The 21,522-nt window shown below is 43.8% G+C and overlaps 1 protein-coding gene across 2 annotated transcripts in view; it reads left to right on the top strand.

The window, feature by feature from the left end:
- Positions 1–9,841: 9,841 nt before the first annotated feature.
- Positions 9,842–21,522, top strand: part of SLC23A2 (solute carrier family 23 member 2) — a 111,223-nt gene continuing 99,542 nt past the window's right edge. Inside the window, exons 1-2 of one of the 2 annotated variants that reach the window (XM_075601291.1) lie at positions 9,842–10,027; positions 14,731–14,778. The gene's annotated coding sequence lies outside the window, so the exon portion shown is untranslated. The remainder of the gene's footprint in view (positions 10,028–14,730; positions 14,779–21,522) is intronic. The other variant, XM_075601289.1, reaches the window with a different exon arrangement.

Below are 21,522 nucleotides of genomic sequence, written 5' to 3'. Positions count from 1 at the left end.
TCCTTTTTTGTTTTTTTTAATTTTATATTCTTGTCATTTTTACACGTGTGTATTCACTGCGCTGGAGATTTGCTTTTATTTGATAGGATCTATTAGTTTTGTCTTTTGTTTTTTGTCACTCCCATCATACTCATCCTCCAGCAATTTCCTGGATTAAAATTGGTGTTTTGATAAGTGATCCTCCCCAGTTGCTGTAACTATTATGTGTAGCACTGCTGCATTATATTTGTATGTATAAAGACAAAGACATTTTACACACAGATATGAAGGACATAAACTAAAAGTGGTTTAAGTGCTACTCCAACTTTAGAGCAGCAATACAGTCAAAATGCGATATATTTGTTTCTGATTTAGTCGTGTAGTATTGCATAAGCAGAATCTTTGCCGCTCGTTTAGCATTGTGGGTAATTGCATCTGCTTTAAGGTAAGCAATGCTGCATCTATTGAAACAGAACAATTCTACTGGCACCACTTCCAGTATCTCAGGAAGCATTGAAATCAATGTGGTTCAGCTATGGTGCCCTCTGCTTCAAACCTATTAAATAAAAAGGGTCCCTTGGAGCGCTCCTTTAAGCACTGACACATGAATTAAACCAGAACACATCAGTGTTGTGCAGAGCGAGTTAAAAAATATATTGGAAAGTGCCAGCCATAATTTTAGTCTAAAGAGGCTGACCAGAGCTCCCCCCTCCCCCCAAAAAAGAAAAATAAAGTGAATTAAGTGATGTTCTAAGTCAGATGTCAAGTCTCAATTTCAAAAATCAATGAAAGCAAACCGTGGGGGTGAAAAAAAAAAAAACAAATGGCAAATTGTGAAACCAATATGGGGTCCCAAAAGTCCATCAATACACAAGCTCAATCTCTTTCCGTTCCGATGTGCGCCTGCTGCTTTTTAAGAGTTTGCTCAAATCCTTTGAGATACAGTAATGTGTAAAGAGAAAAAAGGGGCAGGGAAAAAGCAGCCCGTTGTGTAATGAACAGTCTTTAATAATGTGATAGATATAGGTAAGGCAGTCTCATTTAGCAAATAAACTGGGCACTTCGTGTAATAAGGTCAGGTCTCTCTGCAGTCCTCTTTCCGCTCTCTGTCGTGTTAGGCCCGTAATATAGTGCGCGCGCGCTTGCTCCGCCGCGCACGTGCGGCACTTATAATTGGCTGTGTCCAGGCCTGGCCTGCTATACTTCAGCCGCGCGAGCGCACACAGTAGCGCGGCAGATCACAGCAAATACGTGAACATGTATATTTTCGCGCTGCTGCCGCGCCACATGACGCTGCCAAGCCAATTACAGCGGCGCGGGTGGGGGTCCCAGGGGCAGGAGGAGCAGGGCAAGTAATTTATTTTAAAAAGGGGTTATGTCCTTCACCTGGCATCAACCTTTTGAGAATGGGGATGGGGGGGTCTATTAAGTGCTTTGCCACAACATTTTCACAGTCCCCACCCCTGACCCAAAACAGCTGCAGTATCCGACACCTGTACATGTAGGTAGGTGTGAGATGGGTTCAAACCGCTTCTGAGAAAATGATCTATGGTTATTTTTTTCACGTGTGTGTATGAAGACATCGAGTGATTCTATTCACAGTGCTAATAATATAGTTACAAAAACCATGACGTCAAGATGGGTTTCACTGTAGAGACTGTGCTGTGCAGGTTGAGCTTGTGGTTGTGTGTGAAGCCAAGTGTGACGTCATAGCCACGCCCACCTGTCGCTCACAGCACAGACCTGTACACACAAAAAGTGTGCTGCACGCGCATTAGCACACGAGCGCGCCAACTATAAAACAAGCCTTGGATGCGTCCTGTCCGCTCTGTCTCAACAGTGCCGGCTTCCGGCAGCTTGCAACTTCCCTGGAGTTTTTTAAGAGGATAAAGGGCTACAGAGGGAACCTGCTTGATTACATTGTTTGCCATGTTTATTTTAAACATTGTAAAGGAGTCCCTGACATCGACGAGATTAAAATCTAACTGGTGTGATGGAAGAGATACAGACATAACCGCTAATGGGGGGAGCTCCGGGCCGCGCCTACACTGGAAGTTGGCCCGACTTCTGTGATTGATCGCCTGGCTGGGCTCTACACTGCACATGCTCTCCGCAGCGACTTTCCCTTTCTCTCCACGCCTGCTGATGATGGCCTTGATCAACACTGTCCTGGGCCTTGGGAAAGCTGTCGGCAGGCCTACATACAAAGACAAAGGGAGTACATAGAATTACAAATTGTATAGGGCCAGGGTGAGTTTTTTTGGAGGTGTTTGGCCCCCCTTTCCGGTTCTGAGCTCCTTGGAAATTCTCCAGTTCGCAAATGCACTTAGTGGCAGTCTGAATTTCGCTCTCTACTGAAGAGGTGGTGTATGTTTGTGATTGGTATAAATAAGAGGTGCACGTGTGTGTATTCTGACTTATCATTAGGGACTTGCATTTTTCACTCATAATGCGAACGGAGCCTTGTTTCTAGCTTTTGCCCGTTTTGAATTGCACAGAATCTCTTCTTTTTCATTCATTTAACCTGGTACGCACTTGCACATTTCACTAAGTTCAGACCACAGGACAATAAGAAATAATATGCATTTAGTATAGGTACCTGCTGAAATGGCATTTACCTTGACAAGGTTAGCAGGCTTCAAACATTTCTTGATCTAAACATGCAACCAAATGGCTCCTTTTGTTATCAGACTTGGGTTCAAAATGTAGAAATGGAGTGGCCAACTCCAGTCCTCAAGGGCCACCAACAGGTCAGGTTTTAAGAATATCCCTGCTTCGGCACAGGTGGCCCAGTCATTGACCTGGGATAACCTTAAAACCTGACCTGTTGGTGGCCCTTGAGGATTGGAGTTGGCAACACCTGATGTAGAATTTCACTAATAAATTGCCAGCCAATTTGGAAAGCGCAGGATTTGCGTATTTGTCTCACATAAGAGCATCTTCAGTGAGCCATGTGCTCATTTAACAACGCTATGGAAAGGCTCTGTAGACTTTTGTACGCTGGTAAAGCACTTTTAGAGCAAGTGTTCTTAATATGATCTATCTCCACCGACTTTCATTTGAATCCTCTGTACAAGAAAAGACGTCCCCCATAGACGTTGATCGCATCTTTGGTAAATGTTGGATATGGTAGTGATGTTTGTGCCAGAAGGAGGTCAGAAGTTCATCCGGACAGTGACATTGTGCCAAACATCTTATCGGATCCCTGTGCAACACTGCATGTCGTGAGTGGGAACCCCAAGGTCATCCGAGGAAAAGATTTATTTTGGGCAGACAACACAAAGAACAGCCTGTACCGAGTTGTTGCTCTTTTATAGTCTTATCTTCAGTGCATAGTGCATATCACACACGCTGCATCCTGTGCTGCAGAGCTTACAATCATCATTTCCATACCGAACATGCAAGAAAGTACAATTACTAGCTGAAGGTCACAGAGTCCGTGGGGGGGGTGGAGGTAGGATGTGAACTTGGGACTTTTTGAATTTCACATGGCACTGCCCTATTATGCAATAAGAGGATTACTTCTAATGAACACATCGTCCCACAAGGTAATTATTTCTTTCTTTTACGGCGCATTCACAGGGTTATGCAGAGATGCCAAATGAATTCCTGTCCTGACAAGATTACAATCTGGATTTTTATACACCCAAAGTGCAGAGATGTGTAACAGGTCGACACGAGGATCGGATGCTAAGACTATAAAAGGGGTTTTCACCCACTTGTGTGGATTTGACACCTTTTATTGCTCAAAAATAATATATAGAGGAGGATTGCACGATAAAATTGAAATCTATGATAAAGATTAAAAAAAAAAAGCGTGCGTGCGTTAAAATTATGAACCTGGATGTTTTGAAAAGGGATAAGTGCAGGTCTTGGAAGTCGCAGGCTTGAAGTGAATAATTCAGAAGTGGCCAACTCCAGTCCTCAAGTCGTTAACGGAGCCCCCTGTGCTGAAGCAGGGATATCCTTAAAACCGGACCTGTTGGTGACCCTTGAGGACTGGAGTGGGTCACTCCTAGTCTAATCATTTTGAGTATCAGTCATTTTGTAGACTCGTGCCCTTTGAATTATGACCTTTTGACCCCATCTCATCTCCAGCTAAGGAGTTAAGTCTCCCTTTTAGCGGGAGAGAAATGTCAGCAGCTATAGTCATTTAAGCGGATGTACATATTTCTTTGGTAAAACCCTCCACTCTGAATTTTTTTAAGGATTAGTGATCTCCTGCAGAGGCACGTTATGAGAAACTCAAAATTAATCCCAATAGTAATTTGCTGCAAACAATATAAACTACATTAAGCCTCTGTAGGCGAAATACCTGGAGCAGTTTAACCGCTTTGCTGCCAGATGGGCCTGCAATGCCAATTGCTTAAATTTTTTATTGATCCTACAGTAGGGTTGTCGCACGTCGTCTTATATATACACGGGACTGTCCCTTTTTTCCTTGGAATTGTCCCGTTGACCCTGAAAGGTCTGTCGGGACGCAGAATTGTCCAGTATTTTCAGGAGGGAGAATTGAGACAACTACTCCGGGCCTAGCTCACAATAGAAGAGAGCATCCTGTATTCTAAAAACTTTATTGTGGTAACCCTATCCTACAGTATATTCCACAACAGATTGTTCCTTTATATTCTACTGTGCATTGTATGCAAACAAAATATTATTTTTTCAGCGTGCAGGACTTGAAACACTGAATAATAAAATATGGTATTTTTTTATTAAGTGTGTATCTTGTACGCTATAAAAAATGGAAACAAATATTCAATTCATATTGCTACTGTTAGTAAAAGCACATTTAATAAAACAAAACAATTATTTAATCATTATTTTATGAGTGAGCATAGCTGGCATTATCAAATAAAAGATAGATATAAAAACTATTAATGGTTACAGTACTGTGGCTGTTACTGAATTAATATATGGAATATACAGTGTGCATAGCTAGTACCATATAAAATAAAATGGAATCGTGTGCATGCCTGAAACTATTTAATTATCATAATTCCACATAAAATAATGTTAATTTAATATAAATATATATAATTCTAGTATATATTTTAATGACAATAACAATCAAGCAATAAAATGATCATAGGAGTAATTATAATATTAAACATCAATAATAACAACAAAATATTGCTGAAACTATGAATATGTATGGCTCGTACCCAGTATAGAAATAAACTATTAGTACTGGATGATTGAAGCTATAAAATTAAATTGTATGTGTATATGTGTAGCCTCCTTTCCCTATGACTAAGGAAACTACACGTGCTGTTATACATGTTTGCTTCCAGGAGGCCTCAGCCGCTGCGAACCTGGGGTGAGCTCTTTCTCCTTGCGTGCAGCGCCTCCACCTATGAGGGATCCCAGCGTTGGCGGGATAACCCCTCACAGGAACCAATCACAGTAATGAATGATACACACTCAAGGTATATAACTAATCTTTACTGTATACACACTAACATATAATGAACACATATAATAACGGTACCAATGTACCCATAGTGTACACTCAATGCCCCAATACTTGGTGATTCCCCCAAAGTACTGAGGGTGCGGTGGCACCAATAACCCTGGTGTCCTTCCCAGTCAGTCCCGCCCAAGTGTGAGGTATCGCTACCCCTGTGAACCGTTGGTGCACATATACCTTCCTTGACACTCCTGTTCCCAGGTACCGCTAGTGGAATAAAGATCAGTCAGGTCCCACAAAGCGGGGCCTCCGACATCAATCCCCTCACTCCTTAGGATCCTGAACCGCCTCGTGGGTGAGATCCAGCTGAAGTGTCTCTCCTAAATGTTTATGTGGCCTGTGGCCTGGTCCCAGACCGCAGGGCACCGTGTGGCCGTCCATTCACCGGTGCAATAACACTACTAACATTAAGGGGAAGAGTCTCTATGTGGGGCCTTCCCTACACACTGCACTACAATGGCTCAGGGCCTAGCTTTACCAAGGGGCAAGATCTAGGCCTAGCCCAGGGAAGCACTGCTCCCTGGATACAACCTACTCCGTTGCCTCCTCCGTCAGGACTGATCTGCGAGCTCTCGTCTCCAGAGGATATCCTGTTTCTCCTGCTGCTCGAGCCCTATTGGCTCAGACTGCCTTGTGGTATTTCCTCCAGAGGATCCTGGGACTTCTAGTCCCGCACTGCGTCTGCAGAGGCACCTAAGATGGCCTCCGCACTTCTCACATTGCGCATGCGCACCTCACCGTTCTGCGCATGCGGGATGCCCAAAATGGCCACCCCCACACTCTCGATTTGTGGGGAGCTCTGGTGGCCTGCAATCCGCCAGGCACCTCCCACCCCGCACCGGAGGTAAGAAGAGCTACATCCTCCCCCTGGTGGAGAATACAACGTTCCCGCTTGGGAACAACTATGCAACTTTTATATAATGAAAAATGCATATACATACATAGATACATACAACTTAATCAGGTCAACACACCTAAACCAGATTGAACAGTTCGTTGATCATGGTCATTGCAGAGGCAAACCTGCTCCAAGACAGCTGCTGAGACTCATAGTGAGGTGCCTCTAATGAATCATACACCATTCTCTTTGGAGGGCATCTCACTCTTTGACTCCTATGAATCTCTTCTCTGACGTCTTCTTAGGTGGAGAGGCTACCATCGGCTTGAGGCCCTGGCCCTCTCATAAGGTGTGAATCTGGAACTACATAGTCTCTAGTTGGGATGAAACGCGGACTCCTTGGGTGGAGTGGTCGGCTTGTCGAAGCCACTGGGGAGAGTGCAGGGGGGACAGGCCCCTTAGTAGTTGTAGTATGGAAAATGGTGCTCATACAATCACATGTGGCTCTATTTGAAAAACATCTCTTTTTCTTTTTCTTATTATTTCATATGAGTTTTCTAAATGTCCTGGATGTTTAAGAGGATGTCCAGTATGCAATATGTGTAGTATAACACAAGAAAGGGTCCGTGTCTAGTGGTGTCCACTTGACCACCCACAAAGAACAACACAGAAGAATATTCCCAATCAAGTGTGGCAATATACAGTTCAAATGCTGAAAAGGTAAAAACAGCAATGAAGTCTAGTACCTGTCTGTTTGCAGCAATCCAAGGCATCCAGGGCGTGCAATCTGTAGAAGAGGATCCAGAAGCTGTAGAGAAATGCAGAGCACAGCAAAGAAAGGCCAAAAATCGGACAAAAATTCAGATGAATAAAAAATCCAGGGAGATAAAAACGAATATCAGCTCCTATGCAAAGTGGCAAAACCATGGGAATGTGAGTGATGATTGAGATAAGAGCAATGTCCGGGTAATGAATGGATGGCGGGGATAGGGGAGACTTGTTGAGGGGGTGATGTAAGGAGTAAATGAAGCGGGGTACATACAGGAAGGCGAGTGAGTCCCACCAAGCTGTGTAGCCCCATACGAGGCTTCTCCTTACCCCTGTCTCTCCCAACTGACTGTGTGTGGTGCTGCGCGCTCTCTAGACGTCACCATGTCTAGACGCTCCTCCCACAAAACTGAATACCCCGGTGGCATCCGTCGATCCGTAGTGATGCAGGAACAAAGAAGTGATCGAAGGGACTGCCGCTTGCTGACAGGAAAAATTCAGGAACTCACCAGTTCAAGGAGATAAAATCTATATTAACCTACATAAAAAATGGAAGCAATACTCCTCCCACGCATTTCATGCCCACTATGGCGCTTTGTCAAGGTGCCATAGTGGCCGTGAAATGCGTGGGAGGAGGAGTATTGCTTCCATTTTTTATGTAGGTTAATAAAGACTTTTTATCTCCTTGAACTGGTGAGTTCCTGATTTTTTCCTGTCCGGTTCACTAGCCGGCACTACTGAGGATGTTTCGGGTTCACTTTCTCCCACTTGAGGAATAGGTAGCAAGTGATTTCGATGCCAGACCCCTACCCTTCCGTCTGCATCTCGGATACGGTATACAGGAAGGCCCCGGCATCTGTGACTCTACCTCAAAAGGAGCTTCTCACCAGCGGTCCGCTAATTTATGCTTTCCCGGTATTCCTAAATTTTGCAGAAGAATTGCGTCTCCGGGCAGAAGTTCCCGATGGCGGACCTTGTGGTTATACCTCCGCTTGTTGTTCTCATTCAGCTTGGCCGTGGCCTTTTCCGCCAGCTGATATGCTTGACGGAGATTATCCTGGAGCCATTGCACATATTTATAGTGCGTCATATTCGGTACCCCATCAGTGGATACTCGTAGACAAATGTCCACAGGTAGTCGTGCCTCTCTGCTGAACATCATGAAATAGGGTGCGTACCCTGTGGATTTATGCCTGGTGCAATTGTAGGCATACATTAGCGGCTCGACATGCTTGCTCCAGCTGGCCTTCTTGGAGCCCTTCAGAGTGCCTAGCATATCCAGGAGAGTTCGGTTGAACCTTTCCAGCAGGGCATCTCCTTCAGGATAATTGGGAGTCGTACAAGACTTCTCGATGTTGAGCAGTTTTAGAAGCTCTTTAATTAACTTGCTCTCGAAGTCTCTCTCCCGATCGCAGTGCATCCGATTCGTAATGAATGAAGTACTTCTCCCGCAGTAGCCTGTTGAAGCAGGCATCCACATGCAGGATGTACGGCTGCTCCGGATCAGCATAGGCCAGTAGTCACTCCTTCTGCGGACACTATGTGGCCCACATAGGTGACCGAAGTGCGGCAGTAGCAACATTTGTGCAGGGACAACTTCAGGCCTTCTTTTCCCAGGTGATCCAGAACCTTCAGAAGGCTTTCTTCGTGTTCTTCTAACGTTCTTCCGAACACGATGATATCATCCATATAAACCAGACATTCCCAGGGATTCATATCACCAATGGCCTTTTCCATTAACCTCTGGAAAGTTGCAGGTGCACCACAAATGGCTTGGGGCATCTGGGTGAACTGGTAGAACCTGAGGGGGCAGACAAACGCTGTCTTCGCCTGGTCTTCGGGGCTCATGGGTACCTGGTAGTTTCCAGACCTCAGGTCCAGCACGCTGAACATGAAAAACATGGAGGAAAAAGCAGAGCACTACTTCCATGCAGGAGAAATGATTAAAGAGAGAGAGCGTTCCCATGGATAAAAAGCTGAAGTAATTTAATGGATCATAAAAAACAACATACAAGGGCAAGTAGTGTGGGCTACTTCTCCAGGTTGAAGAACTGTCCAATTCCTTCTTGGGCAGAGATTCTATGGCATTCCTCCTTGAACACAGAGTGAATCCGTAGGGATGAAAGGGGTAATTCCCCTGCTTCTTGCAGAGTTCTGTGTTCGTGAAATATGTTAGGAGATCTGCCAGGACTCTACCTGTATGTTTTTTAACTAATAAATACTTTTCAAATGGTCATTTCTGTCCAAGTTGCATTTTTCAGCTGTGCACCGGTTTCCTTTTTGGACGCCATCTCTACTGGTTAAGGAGATCGACCAACTCCTGGGCAGTGGCTTCCCCCTCGGTCTTGCGGTGCATTTGTACAAGTTGGGCTGCTGGGGGACGTGGGCACTCGACTACGTCTCACACTGCGCATGCGCACCTCACCATTCTGCGCATGCGCGACGCCCAAAATAGCCACTCCTGATCTGCGCGGAGCTACGGCAGCCTCCAATCAGCCACAGCTCCCACCCTGCACCGGAGGTAAGAATGGGGACTCGGCTACATATGCATAATAAGAATATTTATAAATGTGTTCATAATAATAAAAGCTATATCTAAATAATACAGATACAATATATGAACATTATAAATATCAATAATAATAATAATAGCAGATAGGTAGGTAGTGCCCAGGTCTGACTACAGCACATGACTGAACAGGCCACACCCTCTATTACGTCAGGATGAGGGCATTACACCTTCGTGTCGTGCCCTGACTTGGCGTCGTTGCGTGGTGACGTGCTGGTTGCGGTGGGCGGGGCCTCCCGCTCCGAACTGTCAGGGCCGCAGCGGGGTTCGGGGGAGGGGGCTGCGCAGGATCCGCCTCCATCCTCCGTCCGCAGCCGCTGCTCCGCCTCACAGGGGAAGCCAGACAAAGCTCGGTGCCCGGGCCGCTACACGGAACCGCCGCCATTGAAGTCGGGCATGGCAGGTGAGGGAGAGAGGTGTAGGGGCGTGGGGCTGACACTGTAAAGTACCCTGGGGAGAAGGAGCACAGGGGACCGGGGGCGGCTTATGCCTCTCGGGGAGAGGAAGCTGTCACCAGAAGGAGCGATCAGGCGTGACAGCCAGTGACTGTCAGGGCAGCAAGTGACACCAGCTGTACATGGGAGAGGGGATGAAAAAGCCCACAGGAGGGAGCAGTGAATGGGCAGTAAGGCGCCTAGTAAGGGTTAATAAAGCACCTAGAAATCCAATCCTCAGCAATCCCTCACTTTATTTCCCAGCAAATAGAAATATTACATGTGGGATTGGCTTTGGGCTTCTCTTTGCATCAATCCTAATGAAATCGTGTGTGTGTGTGTGTGTGTGTGTGTGTGTGTGTGTGTGTGTGTGTGTGTGTATATATTATTATTTTCATAGGCATGTATTTTATTGGGGGGAGGGAGTTCCCTGCAAGAAAACCTCCGCTTTTTTTTTTAAATTGGATATAGTTATTTATAAAAACAGAGTATCTTATTTTTAATTGCCAATAGAATTGCCTTGTAATTGTATTCATTTAGTAGGGGACAGTGAAGGGGCAATAAGGCATCTAGTGGGGGCACCGTGAGGTAGCAATAAGGCACCTAGTGGGCAAAGTGAAGGGGCAAATTAAGGGGCCGACAATGTATCTATTGGGAGTGGGCCAGTGAGGGGGCGCCTACATAGTAGAGGGGGTAGAGTGAAGTACGACACCCAGTTGGCAATGAGAGGGTATTAGGCATGATGATCTCATTTAACGGGGTACTCAGGAGTGAGAGCAATAAGGCTTGATGGATACATCCTTGATTTTAGCAGTGCTGTAATAAGGCATCTGAAAATTAAGGTGTAATAATGTACCCTTGGGTATTTATACTTATGAATATCTTTTTTGGGGAGGAGGCAATAAAGCACCTGGAAGGCAAAGCTTGATGGTGGGGTTATATAAGGCTCCTTGTTATTTTGGAAAACAATAAGGCATCTTGGTGCTTGAGAATCTCTTAAAACAATGCAAGCCCAGCCCGAATGTCCTTGATGCGGTTAGCTAAAGGTAACCCTACTCATGAATGTTTGGTAGAGGTGGATGTCTGTTGTGCACTGTGGATCTCCTCATAGGATCACATTTATAATTTATGCAGAGAAAATGTCATTATTCTCAATCTCTTCCTCCCCACCCCCCAAAAAAAACAACAACTTCCCAGCAAATATAAAGTACTGTTTTATTTGCATGTTTGTGTTGGATTTAGGCTTCTCTTTGCACCAGTCATGTAAAAAAAAAAAAAAATCTGTGCTATATTCCATAAATGTTTATTTTCATATACTGCACAATGTATATTTTAGTTCATGGGCATGCATTTTATTGTTTTCTTTATTGCAGAAAACTGTTTTATTGGGTCAATATAATTATTTATAAAAACAAAATATAGTTTTTAATTGCTAATGGATTTTCCATCTGATTTTATTGTTTCAGTACCGGTTAGTTTCTATTACAACCCAAAATCCCCAAACTGAGACCTCGTGGGTTAATTGGGGCAGATTTAGTTAAATATTTACTGCTTGTTTAGCTCTCTGTATCAGTGTTTATTGACAGATTGTAGTTACATCATTTTTGCAACTGTTCTCTTTGTGTGCAGAATAAAAAATACAGTGACTTGCTACTGTTCTCAATAATCGTAATTATCCCAATATATCAAATGACATCTCCATATATATTTGTGTATACACATACAATGACAGATTTACACGCAAATGTGTCTTTAAAAGCAAAAATAATAAATAATTTTGCTTTAAATAAAGCAATTTGGTAGCAAAAGGAATTGTAGTATTTCAGCCCCATTCCCAGCAACTTGTAAATCACTGTGACTTTTAGGTTATACCTACAACGTTTCAGCACTGTGTTTTTTAATTTTTTTAAAATATATATCTAGTTATATCTATCCGTCACACATACCCACACGTCGCCAAAGCTTTGCACGGCAACGTTTTGAAGAATTGTTAAAGACCTTCGATTGGGAAGAAAAAGGAATCAATCTATGAATGTTTGAGCCACCTACGATTTGCAGATTACATTATTTTTGGCACAAGTCTAGAAGACCACCTGCACGAAATTGTAGAGCTCACCGAAGCAAGTGAGACTGTGGGCCTCCGTATTAATATCAGCAGGACCAAAGTGTGATGTTCAACAAATGTGTCAAGTTGGCAAAGATTGAAATAAAAGGAATAGAACAAGGAGTCGAAGACTGTCAACCTGACTGGCAAATAACAATGGATGGGAACCTTTTGAATGAAATCGACAGGAGATTGAAGATGGGATGCAGTGCATTTATTTATTTCTAAAAATGTTTTGCCAGGAAGTAATACATTGAGTTACCTCTCGTTTTCAAGTATGTCCTGGGCACAGAGTTATAACAATACATTGTTACCTTTAAAAGAACAGAGGTTATGCAGTCAATTCACAGACATTTTCATGGACAATTAGATTTGGAAAATTGGGTACCGGGGATAAAAGGGATGGTGAGTTTTAAATTGAAATAGAGAAGCTATAACATCAGCAAACGGCTCACACCCTTTGGCTGTGCCAAAAGCTAAATGCCTTTGGGGCGAAGCAGATGTACACTGAAGGGGTTCAGAATGAATGCAGCTACGAATACAAAGTTCTTACAATGTTAAATATAAGCCGGCTCCTACATAATATTTTCACTGCTATAATATATAGTAGCACTTGTCCTTTTGAAAAAAGATCAGGTGCCGTCCAGACCACTCGTTGCCATCACTCCCCAGCAAGGGTATACAGGAATCCTCTTGGCTCGTTAACATTCCAGTGGGTAGGGTTGACGTGCCACAAAGTACAAGCAAATGTTAACCCTTAGCACGCTGGTCTTGTGCATAGGGGAGCAGCTCTTTGGGAGCCCGATCAGGCCTTTTGGAAGTAGAAAGACAATCTTTCAAGGAAACCTTCCCTGTGCCTCAAGAAAAACGTTTGCAACGTGTATTCTGCCCGTGCTCATGTATGGATGTGAAACGAGGTGGATGGGGGGGGGGGGGGGGAGAGGGAGAGGTATGGGGGGGGGAGAGGGAGAGATATGGGGGGGAGAGAGGGAGATGGGGGAGAGAGAAAAACAAACCAGTCTGTGACATCACAAGGGTGAAGAAATTAAAATGTCAGTGTGCTGATTTATCACAAGAAGAAATGACCATTGTTGGACAAATATGGTACTGGATTCCAAGAGAGCTTAAAAGACCAAGACGACCAAAAGTAAGATGGGAGTATGAAATCAGAACATTTGTTGGAGTGACGTGGAGATGAAGCTGGCAACCACGCAGTACCTGGAAGATCATTTTTGGAGGATTTCATACAGCAGTGGATCGTCAAGGGCAGAAGTGTGTTTGTGTGTGAACATTGCAGAGCTTCTCTTTCTGGAAGCCGGCGCTGGGTTGGGTATTGACACCCTGCCGTGGAATTTTGCTTGGAAAGGAGACAGATTAAAGTTATGCATCATAATAACATTGTTTTCTGCTATAAAATTTCACTCGTCTCTTTACATTGTTAATGGACATTTGTTTTGTGCTGCTTCCTAATCCTCCCGTGAGAAGCCATATTTAGGCTCCCATTAAAAGCTTAACGCAGCATTTAATCAGACAATTCCCAGACTGACATTAAACATTTAGCAGTAGGTGATATGAGACTGCACTTACCACTTGCGATGAAACGCTAATGACCCTTGTGACGTGCAGCGAAGAGTCCTAACCCTTTTGCACATGTTTAGGGCTGACAGCAGCCACGGTTGCCCCTGAATGTGGGGTGGTTGGTCAGGGCCACATTGATCACATGACTTTGGTGTCTTATCCTCTGTAATCCTGCCCTGGCATTGAAAAGGTTAAAATCCAATGTTAAATATAAGCCGGCTCCTACATAATATTTTCACGGCTATAATATATAGCACGTGTCCTGCTGAAAAAAAGATTGGGTGCCGTCCAGACCACTCGTTACCATCACTCCCCAGCCAGGGTATACAGGAATCAAACAAGTCGGCTGCTCTCCATGGTAAAAAATAAAATAAAACTTCTCTTTATTATCCAAAATAAGGACCAGACATCTTTTAAAAGCAGCAGCAGCAGCAAAAAGAAAAATCTGCTTTGTTGTGTTTTTATGCTGCTATTTGCCATTTCTTGCGGCTGCTGTTTTTATAACGATGTCTGATCCTTATTTTGGATAATAAAATGGTGTGAAGTTGTTTTATAGTGGAGTGCTGCTGACGTCTGTTTGTATGTATATATGTATCTCGCTCTCGCTCACTCTCGTTTTGATTTTGTCATTTTTGAACATCTCCAGTTACTTTAAAAAATAAATGATAGATAAATCAAGTGACTTTCCCCCACCCCCCTTTCCTTGAGTCTTTGTACAGGGAGGCAAGTTGGATTGTTTCCATTTATATTTGTACTTCTATTTTCTAACTAGAGGAACCCCACACTGAAACCAAGCCTGCTTCTTCAAATCTTTTTGAAATGATGGTATTTCTCGGTAGTTGTGATGGACTTATTACATTATTCGCCACTGAAGTGTTTGCTTCCTGTTCCGAAATTCTGTATTTGTAAAACCGTTCGAATCTTGATCGATTTGATTTTGGCCATATGGTGTTAAATTATTATACATTTTTTATTTTTTTTATTTTCAAGGAAAGAATGGTGTCCTGGTAGTACTATATACATGCTGACATAAAAAAGGTAGGAACAGACAGAATATTTTTCTTAAAAATAAATTTATACCTGTGAATTACATCTTGTGTGCATGTAAAAAGGTGAGGCTGACACAGTGGTGTGTTCCAAGAGTAGGAATTGTTTTTATAAGCGCAGCATCAATACGAGTAAAATAGCCAGCTGTGTCCCTTTGCGTGCAGGACAAAGCAATCAAGAGTACTCTTCTCTGATCAAGACAAATCTTATACTTATCTCTTTAGAAAAGCTGTCACACTAATCATTTTACTACTTGCATTCTCTCTGTGCATGCTCCAAATACTGTACCTCCGTGTTTCCTTGTGTTTTGTGTTGTCTGCTGCTGTGCCTAGCTGTGTGTGATGCATGGTGTACGTCTCACTGTCCTGTCTTCAGGAATTTCAGGGTTGGCTTTCTGATGTTGCCTTGTCTCTTTGAGACATTAACACATTCCTTGCTGGATCCCACTGGCTGAGTCTTAAACAGCCTCTCTTGTTACCCAGAATCCTGAGGGTCAAGTCCAGGGGTGTTTCAGCTCCAACATATACCCCCCTTTTCACCCAAATAAGGCCATACCTTCTTCTGACTTCTCGGGAGGCATGTGAAGCGAGCACAATAATCACACGCCTATGTATAGTGAATATGATTCGTTAATAAGTGGCTTATATAGTATGCTATGTTGTGCTTGCATTTGATACTGCACTCTGCGAAGCTTGCAATACATATTTCTAATAAGCACATCAAAATATGGGCGAGAAAGATAAACAATAACAGGGTCAAGCATGACCTATTACGTAGTTCATTGTTGGGCTATATCTGAAAATTGCTTCCCACCAAGATACTTTTGCGTCCTCCTTCAATTGATTAATAACCTGGGTAATTTTCTGTAACTCATGTAAGAACTATGGCAGACTAGGCACCTTGGTATTTTAACTCATGCAGGACATCTTCCTTATTTCCAAAATCCTGTAAGCAGTCCCTAAGTTCTATTTCATTCCCAGGCTAGCATCTGATCTCTGCTAGTTTACTGCTCCTGAATTGTTAAACTCAGCATTGCTGTTGGGAGTTATCGTAATAGAAAAATGTAATTATTTGCTTGAATAGCAAATAGTGAGATCTTATTACACCAAGAGCCTTCACTCGGGAAGATGGTGTGTATAACTTACATTCTGTTTTTTCCCAAAGATGAAAACACACCCTATCCTGTCCAATGTAATGAACAGGATCAGTAACATGTTCTTTACCTTCCATGATACAACTTGTATGGTTTACTCAACATTGTTCATCAACAACCTTGTATTTTGATGGTCGGCATAATATAGTATGTATATATTTCTCTGAAGAACCGAGTTCACCAATTTCCATTTCCCAGTGTGAGAATCCTGCTCAACATGTGTATGGAGCGGTCTGGGATGGAGCGAAAATCCTTTCCTAGCTAGCTCTATGACTACACTTTCTCATGTGGTCCTTACCTCCCCTTCCAATGGTACAAGGAAGCGTACTTTCAGATTGTCACGTCACATAATCCCAATAAATTTGTCCACCAGGCAGGGCCAAAGACAGATTTCCCGTGGCCCATGACTCAAGTTACGACAGGGCCTCCCCTATGTCGGCGGTCTTGCGAGCCCCCCCCCATTTCACACCTCAAGCCCTCTCTATTCCCCCCTCTTCCCATGTATTTCTCTTCCCTCTCTCTCACTCCCTCTCTTGCTCACTCACCCCCTCCATCAATTACCCCACTCATTCAATACCTTTCTCCCTGCATGTATTTCTCTCCTCTCCGTCTCACTCTTACTCCCTCTGCACCTGGACTAATGATAAGTATACTTTTACTTTTATTCATATGTTTGTGTGCTCCCAGAATTTGTGTGTATCTATATCTATATATCACATGGAAATATAACTGTATGCTCATTTGCATGTCTTAGACAGGTCTGCAACCCTGTCTTTCCCCATTATCGCCCAGCATACTGCATTTCCACTGCAGCAAGGGATTCTGGGAAATGACATGCAAAAGAATCCCTTGCTGCAGTGGAAGTGCTGTGTGCTGGGTGATAATGGTGGAAGGCGGGGTTGCAGACCTGTCTAAGACATGCAGATGAGCATACAGTAATATTTCCATTTGCTATATGCTTTGCTGTGGAGGGTTTTTGTCACTTTTTTTTACCCACCATAACTTTACTAAGTTTTTTTTTTTTATATATATGTGTGTGTGTGTGTGTGTGTGTGTGTGTGTGTGTGTGTGTGTGTGTGTGTGTGTGTGTGTGTGTGTGTGTGTGTGTGTGTGTATATATATATATATATATATATATATATATTTTTTTTTTTTTTATATATATATTTTTTATATATAGAGGCAAAAGGTGACACTTTGTGTGCTCATTTGCATGTCATTTCCCAGAATCCCTTGCTGCAGTGTGAGCACTGTATGCTAGGTGATAATGGTTGAAAGGCAGGGGTGCAGACCTGTCTAAGACATGTGAATGTGCTCAAGTGACAAGTGATATAGCCAATAAAGAATTTCTCTCTATCCATACATATTTAATCCCCCCTCTCTCCCCCCCCTAAATACATATTAAATTTTTTTTTTTTTTTTAACCTTTGGGATGGTCTCTGGCCGGACCCTGCTGCCTGTCTTCCCTTGGGGCCGGGGCCGGCTCTCCCTCAGCTGCAGTCCTCTCCCTCACTCTGTTCCACATTGAGCTTCTGATGTGGGTGTGGGCCAGGTCTCCATCTCCTGCCGGCGCGCGCTGGAAGCTGAGCCCAGCTTGCTCAGACATCAGAGAAGTCTGGCGCGCGCCAGCATCAGGCGCTCAGCGTGGGACAGAGTGAGGGAGAGGCCAGGCCCGGCGCCAATAGAGGACCGGCAGCTGGGTCGGCCCCAACAGCTCTGTCTGGCCGCCGGGCCCCCTGCAGCCACAGGGCCTGGGACACCTGTCCCGGCTCTTCCCCCGTCCCCTGTCGATGGCCCTGCCACCATGCTCCACTGCAAACTGCGAAATACAACGTTTTACTGGCAAAAGCCGTTCCAGGGGCCATTTACCCATAACAATTGCAGGGTGATTTTTAGATTGGTTGACAATGCACTCTGTGCTTGTGTGCATATATGTGCCCATGAAACCTCTCCCAATTTGTAGACACTATCCACTTGCATTTAACCTTTTTCTAATTTCTGGGAGTACACTCACTGACACCTTAACTTGTTGCTGCTACAGATTACTAATTTCCTGGGCAAGATCTTTAGCATCCTCAACTTTTTTGTGTTTGCTATTTTACTCGTCTTGTTCCTCCAAAACTTCACTGTCAATGGTGTTAACTCCCAGACCAGCACCTATCCTTCCTGTGATATCACCTATAACAATGAGCTTCTGACTGTGGCAGGTGAGCTTGTTGACACCATTTAGTGATAGATTTTTCCAATACCTTAACATTTTGGCTGCAGTTAGGATATCATTTAGAAATATTCCATTGCAGAAAACTTATCTTCCAGGTAATCCCATTTGTATCGTAAGCAAAAGAAAGAGGATCCAGACAGATCACAGACACTCTGACCGGAGAAGATCCCTATAGCATGCACTCAATGTTTGTATGGGAGTAGTACCTTACATAAGGGTGTCACATACACAATTTGGCAAGTGATGGTCAGCATTCGTGGTCCAGACTGTATTGCACTGAATATAGTTTAAAATCCAGGTTTATTTGGTATACAATAAGGACCAGACTGTGAGCACAATAAAATCGTATTAAACAATACCGGCACAATGTGCTCTGGTTGTAGAAAGGCATTTGCAGAGAAGCATAGCATGTTATAAGGTGCTGGGCCATCAACATATCAGTGTTCCTTGTCTCTGAAGTTGGAGCATTTGACTCCTTGTTTGTATCCAATATGGACTGCATTGTTACTGCTGCTTATTCTCTGGTACTGCACCCGTAGCTATTTGGGCTAGCGTGACGGTTCTACATATGCACCCATTATACAGCCTTGGTGCTGAAGAGGGCCACTGACCCATTAGCCATTTAAGCTTCTGCAAATGCCTTTCTACAACCAGAGCACAGCTAATGCTGACCATCACTTGCCAAATTGTGTGTGTGACACCCTTGTGTAAGGTACCACTCCGATACAGACTTTGAGAGCATGCTATAGGGATCTTCTCCATTCGGAGTGTCTGTGCTCCGTCTGGAGCCTCTTTCTTTTGTTCACCATTGCCGGCCTTGGTGCACCTGTCTGGTTCATGACCTCTGGTCACCGTAGGTAGAGCGGGTTTCATCTTGTGTGTTCTTAGCCATTTGTATTGTACATTGACTCCTATCTTTTGCACCAAGTCCAGTTTAACCTCAATCGATTCTCATTCCTCAAAACGAGTGGCGACTATATCAGAAGATTTGTTAACAGACTTTGTGAATTGTATGTTGCTTTTGCAAATACAGGTATGTGTACATGTATACTTCCAATTGGTACCGGGACATGTAAAATCAGTGATTTAGTAAGGTTAAACCCTTTTCCAACATTTTCATCACCTCCTGTTCTAAGTTTCCATATACACTCATCTTCAAGTATTTGTGTACTATTCCAATACATGGCATTTCCAGTATTGCCAGGCTTGTGTATAAAACATCCAAACCAATATTCCTCCTGACAATTCAGCCCCCCTCTTATACAATTGTTTTCCCAAATTAGTTATACAGATTTATCGGTTCTGACTGACAGAACTGGAAAGTTTATCTTTTGTCCGACGTAGGGATAACCTACAAGTGATTCCTTGATGTCTTTACCGGTACTGTATGGTGGCAATTGCGGGTAAGGTGGTGGCTGCCATTTGCACTAGTCCCAATGTTCGTACAGTAGGACAGCCTTCCTCCTTCATGAACGTGTATGTGAGTCCAATGCCAAGCATGGCTCCAAATGTTAGGACCAAATGTTAGGATAACAAACGCTGGCATCCATAATTCCATGTCCCGCGAATTACGTGATTTTGGTTTACGCTCCATGGTAGTGGAACCTGTAAAAGACCAAATGCACTATCTGTTTTTAGCAGTGTAAGGCAGATACATCATACATTGATCTACAAGCACCCATTTTTCTTTATCCCTTTTTTTAAAGCGTTTACGCCTCTTGGGGTGCTCCTCTGTTGCTTTAAGTGTCTGCAGGACTGTGTATGGGCCCTTCCCAGTTCGCTTGCTAAGGGGTAGTTTGGGCAACAATTTTCACCATTACCTTATCTCTGACATTAAGAGAGTAGGGTGGCTTTCTTATTCAGTTTCTCAAGTGGAGCCATATTTTGGCCGGCAAACTGCAGGTATTTTGATACCTGTTCTTGGAGCTGTTTCACAAATAGATACTTCGCAACTTCCTCTTTCACAGGAGTAGAGACTGGTGGGTCTGCCGGATGTCTGCGGTTTATCTCTCTACCTGTCATTAACTGGTATGGGGTGAGCCGTGTACTTTTACTTGCGCTCCCCCTAATGGCCATTAGAATGGCTGGAAAGTGACATAACAAATTTCTCCCTGATTCGATTACCAGCTCCCTCATTTTTTCATTAAGGGTACGATTCATTCACTCCACCATCCCTGATGACTGGGGGTGGTAAGAGACATTAAAACGCTGCTGGATCCCGAACAAGTTGCACACTTCCCTTTAGTATGGATCCAGTAACGTGGGTTCCCCCAGCACTCAATTACTTTAGGGAACCCCCATCTAGATAACACTTCTTCCCAGTGAGCTTTAGCTGTGCTTTTAGCATTGTATCTCTTTACACGAAGGGCCTCTAACCATTTGGAAAAGATATCCACGATTACCAACCGATACCTGTATCCTCCTGGAGTTGTAGGGAGTGGTCCTACAAAAATCAATTTGATGGGTACACGATGGTCCCTCAGCCACTGGAACCGTGGTCAGTACAGGCCTCTGTCCCTTTGCCTAGGGTTATCCTGTGATTTTCTTTGACAAAATCCTTTCCAACCATTGCAGGTGGGGTGTATTTAAGTTTCCCATCCTCTTCCCTGAACAGTATTCCTTCTTGCAACTGATATTCTGGACCACAGTCTCCATTTTTAGCGTGTTTTATTATTTTGCGCAGCTCTGCGTCCTTTTCTATCTGCAGTGACACTTGTGGAGCTTTATTCACAGAACGGACTTCATGCAGCTGCTCATGTGTTATTTCATGGATTTCCCAGGATTGCTGACCTTCCTGTCATTACAGCATGGTACCCACTTCTCACTTGTGAGGGCTGCACGGGGTGGTATCTTATCTGCTCTAATGTTGTGCTGTAGCACATGTTCATGTGTCAAAGGTTTACCAGTTGCATCAGTGAATTCTGTTTGTTGCCATAAAGGCATATACTCGGTGATCTGGTCACATAAGCACTGTCAGAGTAAATAACAATCTGTTACTTTCTCCACCTTGTCATTGCTTCTCTCACTGCTCCAGTTCTGCCCCCTATCTGTCCGCTAATTCTACCGTTCCTGTCAGTTCATTTGGACAGGGCAGGGGCCTGACACCCCTATTGTGAACTGTATGGGTTAGACTTGGTGTTGTGAACTGAGCTCCGAGCCAGATCAATTGCATCAGCCATGCCCAGAGACAATCATTAGTCTTAATTAGTTTAGCCAATTCCTTCAGAAGTGGGGTGTAATGTATCCTGCCCATCCTGTCTCTGTCTCCTGTCTCTTCGATGTTCTTTTTGTTCCCACCATCTCACCCTGGGTTGTCTGCAGTCATGTCTAAAATGACCTATCCTGTCACAATTGTAACACT

This window comes from Ascaphus truei, chromosome 5, assembly GCF_040206685.1.
Source record: "Ascaphus truei isolate aAscTru1 chromosome 5, aAscTru1.hap1, whole genome shotgun sequence".
Classification (NCBI taxonomy): domain Eukaryota; kingdom Metazoa; phylum Chordata; class Amphibia; order Anura; family Ascaphidae; genus Ascaphus; species Ascaphus truei.
The sequence above is the reverse complement of the archived record's forward strand: the minus strand, read 5'-3'. Positions and strand labels throughout refer to the sequence as shown.